The 12,969-nt window shown below is 32.2% G+C and overlaps 1 long non-coding RNA gene across 2 annotated transcripts; it reads right to left on the bottom strand.

Moving 5' to 3' along the window:
• Positions 1-5,191: 5,191 nt before the first annotated feature.
• On the bottom strand, positions 5,192-8,069 carry LOC131616938 (uncharacterized). Of its 2 annotated transcripts, XR_009288353.1 has the most exons (8): positions 7,910-8,069; positions 7,703-7,827; positions 7,288-7,392; positions 7,170-7,214; positions 6,964-7,048; positions 6,804-6,879; positions 5,552-5,618; positions 5,192-5,427 (listed from the first exon to the last, which is right to left on the bottom strand). It is a non-coding gene; the product is annotated as an uncharacterized LOC131616938 (long non-coding RNA). The 2 variants fall into 2 exon arrangements; XR_009288349.1 differs by lacking the exon at positions 7,288-7,392.
• Positions 8,070-12,969: the final 4,900 nt, after the last annotated feature.

Here is a 12,969-nt window from a genome sequence, read left to right on the forward strand (position 1 = left end):
TATTTGGCGTTTGCGTAAGAATAAAATTCAACTGCAAGCCAAATTACTGTATAAGAAAAATTCTAAAAACTAAGTATTTCATATGTCAGGATATTTGTTGAAATAAAAATCCATGATTATATGAGACTCTTAATTTCCAGATTGGAGTTTTCTTGAAAAAAGATGCGGGCAAATTTTGGGGTATAACACATACATTCTGTCAAAGAAACATATTAATCCATATATTGATATTACAATGTTCACAAATAATAACTCACAAGTTCTAATAACAAAACAAACATCATGCTTGTTCTAGTGGATTTGAACTTAAATATCTTAAATAAGATCCTTCAAACCCAGAATATACATATTTTCATACCAACCAAAACACATATGTGAAACATTTAGATTCAGAGAGTAAAAACCTAATTTCAAATTAGTATTATTCAGATCTACAGAGTAAAAACATAATTTCTTAGCAAACCCTAAATTGTTTGTTCAAAAACTCAAAACCATAAGTAAAACAAAATAAACACTTATCCCAAACCCTAAACCGGATTTAGATAACAAAAACGAAAATGATAACCAAAATGCAATCAAAATAATATTGGTTTACCATAAAGGAGACGAGTTTACCATAATCTGTGAGCATTGATTTGTTCAGGAAGAATGTCATGGTTTATTGATGTGAAAATGTAGAGGAAACACTTAAACAGATCAAAAAATAGAAAAACAAAACCAGATTAAGAACAATACATAAAACTGAGTAATAGTTAGAGGAAACACACAAGAAAATAGAACATGGCTACTTTTTGAAACCCATCGAAACAAAAATCTAACCGGACCATTAAGAAGCCCGTGAGATGAGAAATGTGAATATGTTATTGGTTTTTTCATTGGAGGTGGTGGTTGCCATAGATATGAGGGAGAAAGAGGGTGACGAAAGTTTGAGGGGGAAATAGTACGGGAGAGATAAAGAATTGGGGAAAGTTGGGGAAAGTGTGTGTAATTAAAATTTGAATAAAATGAATGGAGGAAATTGTTTGCACAGTTAAAAGACTGTTCAGTTTGAAATTCAATGGATATTAAGAAACACCCAATAAGAATGTATGAAGGGAGTGCCACTTGGAGGAATGGAGAAATGTTATTGGTGGAAATAAAATTTTGATTTAGCAAATTACCATGATGGGCTTTTTTAAAGGTAATTATTTTTTTCATAAAGGGTATTTTATGGTGTTTAGTAGTATGTTTTATTATTAGTTAGGCAGTTGATTTTATTATTATAATATTTCACTATTCACCATATTGGAGAACAATGAAAGACGGTGTAGTGTAAAATTTTGATGTAGGAATATTATCTATAATATATAATATAAAAAAAGAAGATGTTGTGGGAAAATCTCTTTTGTCTTTTTCTCTCAATCTGCCATCACACAAAAATGAGGGTAATTTTGGTCCAAAAAATATTTTTTTGCAAATAATAATGTTACATTGTTCAATTTCAACTACATGCTTATTGTATTATGTCTTTACTTGTTAGATTTGGATAAATTGATAATGTCACATTGTTCTCTTTGATTTCAACCCAATCTATTTGATTCAACTTTTCCTCTTTTATCTTTTCCCAATGTCAGATCCAATTCAAATTTCTTTTCTCTTTTATGTTTTCTCTCACTTCTCAAATATCACTTTTCACTTCCCTCTTCTCTTACTTATCTCACCTTCTGAATCATCATTTTCTTCATCTTCTTCTTTATTTTCTCTTCCTCTTCCTCTTATGTAAAAAATGTAAATTGATTTGCTTCTTCATTTTTCAAGTAAACTCAATCCACATCTGAATTGGTGGAAAATCGGCAGCGATTTCATAGTGGTTCTGCATTAGAGAGATTGTTTCCGGCGAGATTCCGAGTGTGGTGGTTCAGTGTATCTTCGGTGATGAGTCGGGCAAAGGAGGGGCAAATATGTTGTGCACGATGGTGGTGGATTTATATTGTTATGATTGAATCACATGGTTTATAACCTTTTTATACTTTTCTTTGTTTGCTTTGGGTTTTGTGGAGTTGAAGTTCAAAACTGTTGTTAATGAAAAGGATAATGATGACATTGTCTTCTGGTTTGTTATATTATTGTATTTTTTGTGTTGATGATGATTGTTGTTTGTTGATTTGTTGGTGTGGTTAAAAGTTGATGATGGAGATGGTGGTGTAGGTTTGAATGATGATGATATGTTGAAGATGGTGAGTTATTGCTACGTATTCGAATCACATGTTTTTGATTTGTTGTTTTTTTACAGTGGTGTGTGTAACACCCTTCTAACCCACATACAAAATTTGCATTATATTCTTATAAATTAAATGACCACGCATCACCAACAAGGGTGTCACCTTCATAATGAAACGTCTTGCTCCGTAACACGGGTTCTAAAATTAATAAAAACAAATACTTCTTTAACATAACAAGATAACTCAACTTCTCGCAGTGGAATTTATAGTTCAATACATCTCTATTTAAAATACTTCAAGGAAACCAATTCATACTTCATTAATCATAAAACATAAACCAAAACCATCAAATACCATGAAAGGTAACTCGTCATATCAAAACAAATAAAAGAAACATAATAGTTCTAAAACAACAGATCCCAACCCTGATGTTACGTATCAGAGCAAGACTCCCTTTATTCAACAAAAAACAAATAAACACACTATGAGGTTGTCCTCTAAATTTCACTACGCTAATCCTGGTCACCTGTAAGTTACCCACGTTTTGAGGCAACATTTTCAAGAAGAAAGGGTTAGTAAATCATAATCATTATAAAATACATAAGGAATAGATATAGTAGTTATATCAAGGAAACAACAACGACGTAACATCATTTACTGCATTCTATAACATAACAACAATCAATAGTTCTTCATGTCAAAACATCATAATCCAAGAATCAATCAAAGACATCATTTAATCCAAGTATTGTACAATTCCACAAACAATGAAATGCAACTTCATAAGACTCATGCATGTGGTACCAAAACTTCACTAATGACTTAGTTATTGTTATCTCCAAAGATCCCTACCAATTGGATCGATTCCCTCTTGGAACCGAGGAACATCACAAGTTGCACTCAATCAACACTATGGGGTTGAGGCCATCACTGGACCAAAGCGTCCTAACATCACCAGATAATGTCCTGCAAACTTCATTGGACAAAAATCCTACAAATGCTATGAATGCATGATGCGTAACACAACTTAAAATACGACCACCACTAGTCAAAACGCATCATCATTCATCATATTCATCATAATTCATCACATGCTTCATATTACAGACATCATCATAACATCATCAATTCATCATAGAACATACGTCAAGTCACGATAAGACATAGTTAAACTAATTCATAACAGGAAAGCATACCTCCTATGTTATCACTACATAGTCCATCACTTAATGCTAATACAAGCACTAGAAGACTACATCATATGAATCATTTTATTCTACTTGGTAATAGTTCATTGCGTTAGCTTTCCAATGCATCGAACGACGCATTTATCAGAGTCTGAAAACTCAAGTTATGGTAAAAAATGGATGTCACTCGGGACTGCTCAGGTCGACCTCCCTATTCTTCAGGCCGACTCATAGGTCACAGTTGTGGAGTCTGTCTCCCTCAGTTTTGCTGAGGTCGACCTCCTTGTTCTTCATGTCGACCTATCGCTGGTTTGTGCTGAATTTTTCTGCTGTGTTGTGTTCCTCATTGCTGCAAATTCCTACACCTAAACAGCCCCTATTCCACTCGAATCCAACACGATACAACCTCAAAATCATCATAATTCCTCATGTTTACCTCATACAACAACAACTTAATTCATTATACATCCTATGCATCAATTAGAAGCAATTACTACATCAAATAATCTTCAATTTCATCACATTTATCTCATTATCAAAACAACACCAAAACCCCAATAATCCTACAAGTATCTAAGCCTTAAATAAATTATAATTACAATGATAAAACTCCCATTACGTTAATTCATAGTTGAATCCGACTTCTCTTTGCGTTCCACCGAAATCTAAGGATCCTCTTGCCTCTTTGTGCCCTGGCCTTCTCTTCACAGTGTTTCTCACAATTCTTACGATTGCATAGAACGAGACAACTAAACTTTTTTCCCTAGTTTAACCCTTGGACCCTTTCTATGGTCTTTCCATCTTACCCTCACTTACATTTCACAAATGACCACCTTGCCCTTATTATCTCTAGCACTAATATAACTTTTATTTTTCTAATTAAGATAATTCTACTTAATTATTCTAATTAATCCAGATGCTCATGATCATTTTAAATCCACTATCCCACACACATCATCACATATCACTTCATATTCATCAAAACATCACAAATACGCATCATAAATCAATTAAATAATTAAGTAAATAATCTTATTATTTCGTGGTGTTATAGTGTGCGGATTTGCAATGGTATATCTATGGTGGCGGCAAAGCGTTTTCTGGGACAAGTGTGGTTGTGTTCGGATTCAAAATGGTTATTGTGTTTTATCGATTGAAATGATGATGGATAAATTATCTTATCTCATAATTCATTTTTTACGTAGTAAAATTAAAATGGTTAATTCAAGTTACTAATTTTGCTGGTTGTTATGGTTGCACTACAAGAAAATTGACTTTTCGTGACACTCATTATATGTCACTAAAAGTCAAAAAACTGTAGGTAAAAGTCTACAAAACATTTAGTGACACTCCCCTTTAGCGTCAATTATAAGGGGGCGTAGTGTGACGCTAAAGTGAATGTCACTATAACTTTTAGCTACAGACAAACGTTTACCTACAACTATTATTACTGTCACTATATGTTATCTGAGTTTATGAGTGGTAAATTTATACCTACGGTTTTATATCTGTCACTAAAACTTATTTAAATAATATTTTTTAAAAAAATTTATTTTATATATATAATTTTGATTTTTAAAATACAATAAATTTTAAATATTTTTTAATAGTATTATTATAATAATAAAATTATTTCTTAAAAATACTTTACAACTCATTTTCAACCAATGTAAAACTAAATAACTAAAATTCATATTATGAAAATTAGAACTACATAAAAAAAAATTATATATTTAAAATTTTACAATACAACTTCAAAAATATTATATCCTTAAAATTTTACAATACAGAGAAATGCTTGACAACCAAGTGTTCTTCCTAGTCATTAGTGAGGCTCTCATCATGCTGCTGTATAATCAATACCGATGACACCATCCTATGACCTCTTGTTGAAGAAGTAAGAATGTCTCCAATGGGACCTAACTTTGGATGCTCTGCTGTCCTCTCTGCTAATCTCGTCACCATATTCGATGGAAATCGACCCATCCCAACAATTATGAGATGATAGCCCACACTTTCTCCTAATGCTACCACTTCCTCTACAAAGTGAGTCATTTTTCAAGATGAAAATAACATCCAATGCAAATGATTAGATAAGAGCTTAATCTAACATCCACAAGTGTGCCTCAAATTAATAAATCAACAGGTTCAGCAGAATCTTACTTGTGAATAAATGTATGAGCATTGGACCACAAGAACAATAGTGCAAGAATCAGAATCAAAAACTATCCTGCCATTAAAAAAATTAAAACTTATTAGATCAAAACTACTCCCTATTGTTGTGATATAAATTTCACTAAAAACAAAAATAATAGAAGCTTGCACACTTACATAAATATCCAATCTCTTATTCTACAAATACAGCATAACATAAACACTACATATACATTCGATGTCAAATAAACTATCCTGCCAGTTCAATATTGATAGAAATTCTGTATGGAAAAAAATAAAAGTAAATGGCTTATAAATGTAGCATGAAATGAATAGGGACTGTACAGGTATTGCATGGTTGCTATTATTTGTATAATAACCTCTATATGACATACTAGTTCTTAGAACTCACTTTGTGAAATTGACAGCACAGTGTGAGATCTAGTCATAAACTATCATGTTCATATTAGTAATGAATATGATATATTAAAATTGCATACCATTCCTAATTCTCCAAGAAGTGACACAATTTCTCAAAACATTGGAAAATTGATAATGCATGGTTTAGGCACCTAGTACACATGACAACTCCAATAAGATCTAATTCAGTTAATGTAGTGAAAAACAACAACAAGCAATTAATGTTTTCCCTCCATGACAACTCCAAAGTACCTAAGAGTAGCCTCAACCTTTTTATTTACTTCCTGAATGGTTTCAGCAGATTCTATATTCTAGTTCTAAATTTTATTTTATAACAGCATGTACGTCTATCAGCATATCAACAATACAAATGAAAACTCAGCAGCAAGAAACAGTCGGGTCAAACAAATATTTAATCTCTAACTTATCAGCAGTTATGGTTTAAAGAGTCTCAGGATATGCAGAGTCTTCTTTCAATATCTGAGTTATTATCAGTGCCTCAGCACGTACGTCTATTGAACTCTTTAAACTTAAAATTCACAATTCCTGTATTGAATGTTAATGAAAAACATACATTAGACTAGATGCATCATGCATATGACGAGTTACTCATTATAAAAAATAATCAGTTCAATGTTATCACCACAATTATTTAGAATAAACTCACTAAATTAGAAATTAACTATGTGCAGGATAATATCAATAATAAATAATACAAACTCATTTCACATAAAACCAGTGAAAGCTCTGTCTAGACTTTAAAGAGTTGCTACAAGATACATGCATGCATCAATCACTTATTGAAAAAACAAGATGAAAACACTCAGTGTTAGAAAGATACCTCTCTCGTGTAAAATGTCTGCTGTGTTGGATTCAAACTCTAATGCCTCACCAGCTGATGGATTGAATTGTATAGCCTAAGGTTTACAACACAGAAACTAGTTATCAATTGAGGTGAAAAAACATCTATCAGCACCATTCCAATATTTTGTGTAAATTACCTTGGTAAAATCATCTATGGCAGAATGAAGTTCTCTCTTGAATGCAAATGCCGTCTCTCTTGAATGCAGAGTCTTCTTTCAATATCTGAGTGTGTGATGGAGACAAGTCCACAGTTTGATATTTGATGATCAATAAAAAGAGGATACAATAACAATTACATTAAAGAAACATGCCACAAGTATCACTAGGGAAGACAACACTGCACCTGGTCAAAAATGGATATAGCATGAGAATATTTCCCTTCGTTAACCTGCAAATAATCACAATATTAATTAAGCAATTAAACAGATAAATACTGCAAATCAGCAATTGTGGAAACAAACCTCTGCTATTCCCCGTGAAACCCGAAAATCTAAACTTATAGACTTTGCTACTTTTTTCAGGACCATTCACCATACATCTCGGTAAACAAGATCTCCTTGAAGTTTCTACAAAAATTTCATACCACACACAACAAAGCACGTGGTTTTATCTAAAGTCAAGGTGTTTTATACATTTCTCTAATCATTTTCCAATTATTGCAAAGCTTTATAACATATACAAAATCAAATTAGTGAAAGACAGAGTGTGTAAGCCTAAAAACTAGTTCAGATTAGTGAGAAACAGAGTGTGTCTAACCCTAGAAACTAGTTCAGATTGAGTGTAAAACATAAAAGCCAATCACTGCAAACCTTTATAAAATATACAAAATCAAAAGCAACAAAGGAATAAACAAGGAAGAATGAAAGAAAAGGTTACCTCCGGTGGCGCAAGCGGAGGAGAACGATGGTGTGATGTGAATCGAACGGTCGAGATCCGGCGACGCTGGATGCGCGACTATACTATAGTAGTTTCCGGCGAGTTTCTAAGATAATATACTGGATCTGACAACACAAAAACGAAATCAAACCTAATCTACGTCACTCAGATCTAGTGGTGTAAAGGAAAAGTCGACGAAGAAGAAACCTGAAGAAGAATGAATGGCGGTGGCCGGAGCTGCGGCGGCTGGTTGATTCCAGTCGATTTGATTGATGAATCTTTCCGGCGAACGAGAGCTGTGGCGGCTGGTTTACGTTGAAATGAAAATAGAATTGTGAGAACGAGAGAATCCAAAAACACACAAAAACTTTTCTCAATTTTTTTTTTATTTTTGAAAATGATTTTTTAGTAAGTTTATGGTATACAAATTTGATAGGTGATAAAATTAAAAAATAATATTATTAAAGTATAATATATTTATTTTTTGTAAATTATAATTTTTTAATAAAAAATTATTAATTTATTTTTTGAGTCATAAAGTTTTTTTTTAAGATTAATATTTTGTTTAAAATATATCAAAAAATATTATTTTTTATTTTTTGAAAATATTAATTTTTTTAATAAAATATTTGTTAATTAATTTGTTGAGTCATATCCTATTTTATTAAATGGGAAAATGTGACGGACAAATGCTACTGTAGGTAAAAGTATAGGAAAATGTGACGGACAAATGCTATTGTAGGTAAAAGTATGGGAAAATATGATGAACAAAAATTACTGTAGGTAAAAGTAACATTTAGTGACAAATATTAAGGTGTCACTAAAAATGAGTGTCACAAGAAGGCTTTTTTTTTGTAGTGTTGAATAATATGACAGGAAGAAACGGCGAAACTTGTATTAAGGTCGAACCTGATTATATGAATGTCTATTCTGAAATGGAGTACTTGTAGCAGCGGGAGCAACGAAGATATGATCACTCCATCTTGTTTAGAAGTTAGATTTTATGGACAAAAGAGAACAAGTTTGTATCTCAATTATAGTTTTATTAATATTTAGAATGAAATATGCATCAATGACTCTAAATACTGTTTCAATTTCAACTCAAATGATTCCAAAATCATGATCTATTAACTATATTTTTATATATTCTGTATGTTGCAAGTATCAAATCTTGATATCAATGCAAAAATGTTCTAGTGCATGGTTGCAGATCTCATGAATGATCTTGGTATATTATTTGACACTTCGTCTTTTTATAGAAGAAATTTGTGTAACCATGTTCTTTGTGAATATTTTCCTCTGATGTATTAGACATAGTCCAAAAAAATTAATTGATTGAGTGTTGGTTTCGCTGCTGCCGGTTGTGATTCATAAGTTTGCATTTAGTTTCTGGTACTTTGGTGATTGTTACTGTGTGAAATGATTCGCGTGTTTACAGGTAAGTCATTTTGTAACATTTAATACTGATTCGCATCTTGCATATGGACACAGGTTGACATTTTGGCTGTCTAATTATATTTTTTTGAGAATAATTATAAGTCAAACCACCAAGGATGCTGCATGATCAAGTCCTTCCGGAACTAATGCAAGAAGGAAGAGTTGAGAGGGGAATGGAAAAATAGTACAACCATTAATATGAAAGGGTTTCTCTCCTAATCAAAGTGAAAACATAACAGTTGAATATGGAGGTTTTGCTAACTGGGATGACCTAAATATGTTCATATCAGCACTGGAAAAGGTGGAAAGTTGGATCTTCTCTCACATTGTAGAATCTATTTGGTGGAAGCTAGCTCTTTTATCTCACCCTCCATTTTGAAACTTATCATGGATTGTTGTATTGGTTATCTTTTTGTCGAACATACCAGTTTGATGTTTGTTATTTATCTTTTTATTGGGTTAGGTTTTTTGTTTGTATGGATTTGTCACGTCATGTGATGCCATACTGATTATCTTTTTATCGAACATACAAGTCCGATGTTTACTATAAGGAATTTTCTAAATCATGGTTTTAAATTGCGGTCCGCAACCGCAATTGCACCCGCAATTGCGGTGTGATTTTAAAATCTCACTTCCGGATGTATTTGGAACCCCATCAGACAATTTTCATCATGTTTTTTTAAGTATTTTCATCAAAAATCAATATATTAGATTTCTAAAACTCAACTTACTTTTTATATAATAAAATTAAGTGTTTTTCAATATAATATTTCGAACACTTCCTTTAAAAAATTCACGCCGCAACGGCCGCAATGCGCATCGCAACAAGCGCAACGACCGCAATCGCAACATCCATAGCCGCAACCGCAATTTAAAACCATATACTAAATATCTATCTTTGTGTTACAATTTGAAGATAATGTGTGGGATGAATTGGATGAGATTGAGAATGATGATCTCATAGTCCCTCATTCTAGTATCCCACACAATAATCAGTTTGTAATAGAGGGTGATGGTGGTAAGAAATCACTTCATGAATTATGTGGTATAAGGAGTAGCGATCATGTTAGTAGTCATGATACTCTGGGTAAAAAGGAATTATACTTGCAAAATATGACCCCAGAATGAATGGATGCTAGAAAAGGATTCATGGTCTGACACACTTGAAAGTTGAAAGTGTATTTTCTTCATGTGATGGTGACTCATATAGAGAAGAAAAAAAAGGCTAACTTCAGATGATATAGGCATGTCAGAACATTTTTTCAAGAGGAGCAATATAGATTTTCTTGACAGCAAGCATTATGCAGATGATACCATATCAGAAAACAAGTGTGTGATGGAAGATGATAATGCATGCCAACATAAAAAAAATCGCACATCTCAAGCTAATAATGAACTCGGCTTTGTTGATAATGATGGATATAGGAAACTTAGAAGATGTTGATAGAATGTTGTAAGAAACCCTCCGATTTGACACAACTTTCATCATCTAATAAGTTAAACAATTTTTTGAAATCATCATAAAAATATCTAAATATCACTTTTAAATTACAGAAATTGTGATTTAACTTTTGGAATGTAGAGTCTCAATAATGAAGAGGAATTCTGCTGGTTTTCTTCTTCTCACGAGGTTGAAGGTTTCGATGATGCATTGATGTCTGACTTAAAACTTCATTGTCAAAACATGAATCCATTAAAAGACATATCAGAATACAATATGGATTCCTCCAAGGAAAATATTGAAGTTCTTTCGATCAATGGTTCGAACAAAAAGTCACCCCCCGATGTTAAGAAGATAAGATCTCAAATGGAAGTGGATGTCAATGGTGTTTTTGCTTCATTATCAATGTTCGATAAATTAGACACAATCTGTTCATAAAGATGCCTAGAGCCCAAAGAAGTTTTTTGGTTGCCTTCCTTTTAACATGGGTTATGAATTCTTGAATTTCAAATTATGAAGCTATCATTCGGACATGGTTTCTTTATTGGAACACAGGGTTCATACAAATTTCCATTTGATAATCCTCTCAAAGGCACATGACAGAATAATTTTGACATGACATCATAGGTCACATATTCTAAAAACAAATTAAAACTCCATCCTCATTTTTTTAATTTAAGGAATTGAAATAATGAAATTATAAGGAAACTAAAATATTTTAGTATATAGTTTTCCTAAGATGGTTTTATGGAATATTCATGGCCTAATTATTTTTATCTTTATTATAGTTGTAACTAATACTGAGTGTGCATTTTGGGAATCTTGTAATCACACCATTTGTTGTGAATAATGTTTTTTTATGTTTTCACTATTTTCACTTAATGGGAAACTGTGCTTGACCATCGTGCATGATTCAAATAAATTCTTTCATTTTGAGGATAATTTATTAGGTTTGTTGTGTTAACAATGCAAGTTTGATAGCAAGGGTGGGTTAGTTTCTGAATGCCTGGTGTATTTTATTAGTGTGAAGCTATAAACTGAATTAATAAATTCTTTTTTTAATTTGTATATCACCAACAGTTTCTTTGTATTACGTTTGCAAAAGAAGCTTCCAAAGACCAAGCACAAATTTTATCTTGTATTTGTTGCATGATGACAATGATACATTGTTTGAATGTCTGAACTAATAGTTTTGTTGCAACCAGGTGCATGCTGCTTCATTGATACATGATGATCTTTCTTGTATAGATGACTCCTCATCACGCTTTGGCCAACACTCAAACCACACTATCATGACACAATGTTGTCGAAGAAATGTGCTTAAGACTAGGTAAAAAGCCCTGCATATTATTAGTTAAATCATGTGTCCTCAGGTCAGCGGATCCATTCATCTTATTGGTTTTAATGGTCAATATTTGTTATTTTCTTTATTTCCACTTTGCAGATTTTGTCGCAAATTGAACATTTTCTATATGAGTGGATGTCTAAGCACCGTGGAAGTATTAGTGTAGAACATGAGGTGAGACTAATGAAAGCTACCAAGATTTTCTACATCAAATCGCGCCTATGACTAATTCTTATTGTAAATATTCTTAATGCTAAGTAGAATTGAAATTTTGATTATGAGACTATATAAATTGATAATAAAACTGACATGTAGATACAAAGTATAATTTGTCACATATTTTAAGATGAAACACATGGTGGGCTATAGAGGGTTAGTTTTTACAATATCACATAAGCTTATTGGCCTGACGTTAATCAACACATTTTTTTTAGGTGTGAAACTGAAGCATCAGGAATATTGACTTGTTTTATCTTAACTTTCTAATGTTACCTGTCCTTTCTATAATTTTTTTGTTATACAATTCCTACCAACTATGTCATGGTTTTGCCCAACGTTGACTTAATATATTGAGCTAATAGTGTTGAACTTGGATACTTCCATTTAGATCAAATTTTATATAGTAGCAAAACAGAACTATATCATGTTAGAACCATATGTTAAACAATGTGCATATTCAATAACTTTTTATATGCTGGGGCACAAGAATTAAAGATGATAACAAAGAGAATAAACAAAAGGAATAATCGGCGCAAAAGAATGAGAGAATAAAGTTGTATATTCTACTACTTTTGTTGTTAATAAATGATAGCTACTACAAGGCTATTTATACAAAAGAAAATCTTGCCACATAAGCCCTAATAGAGTAAACTTAGTGAACAAGTTTAAAGGTACAAACAATACAATACTAACAAATACTAAAGTACCCTTAACTAAACAGCTACGCTATCTGGACCCAGAAGGTAGAACTTCTGGTCAACACTATCTTCTGAGTAACCATCAGAAGATCAACCCGCATCAGAACATCTGACATCCTGAGTTTCT

The sequence above is a fragment of the Vicia villosa genome, linkage group LG1 (genome assembly GCF_029867415.1).
Source record: "Vicia villosa cultivar HV-30 ecotype Madison, WI linkage group LG1, Vvil1.0, whole genome shotgun sequence".
Lineage (NCBI taxonomy): Eukaryota > Viridiplantae > Streptophyta > Magnoliopsida > Fabales > Fabaceae > Vicia > Vicia villosa.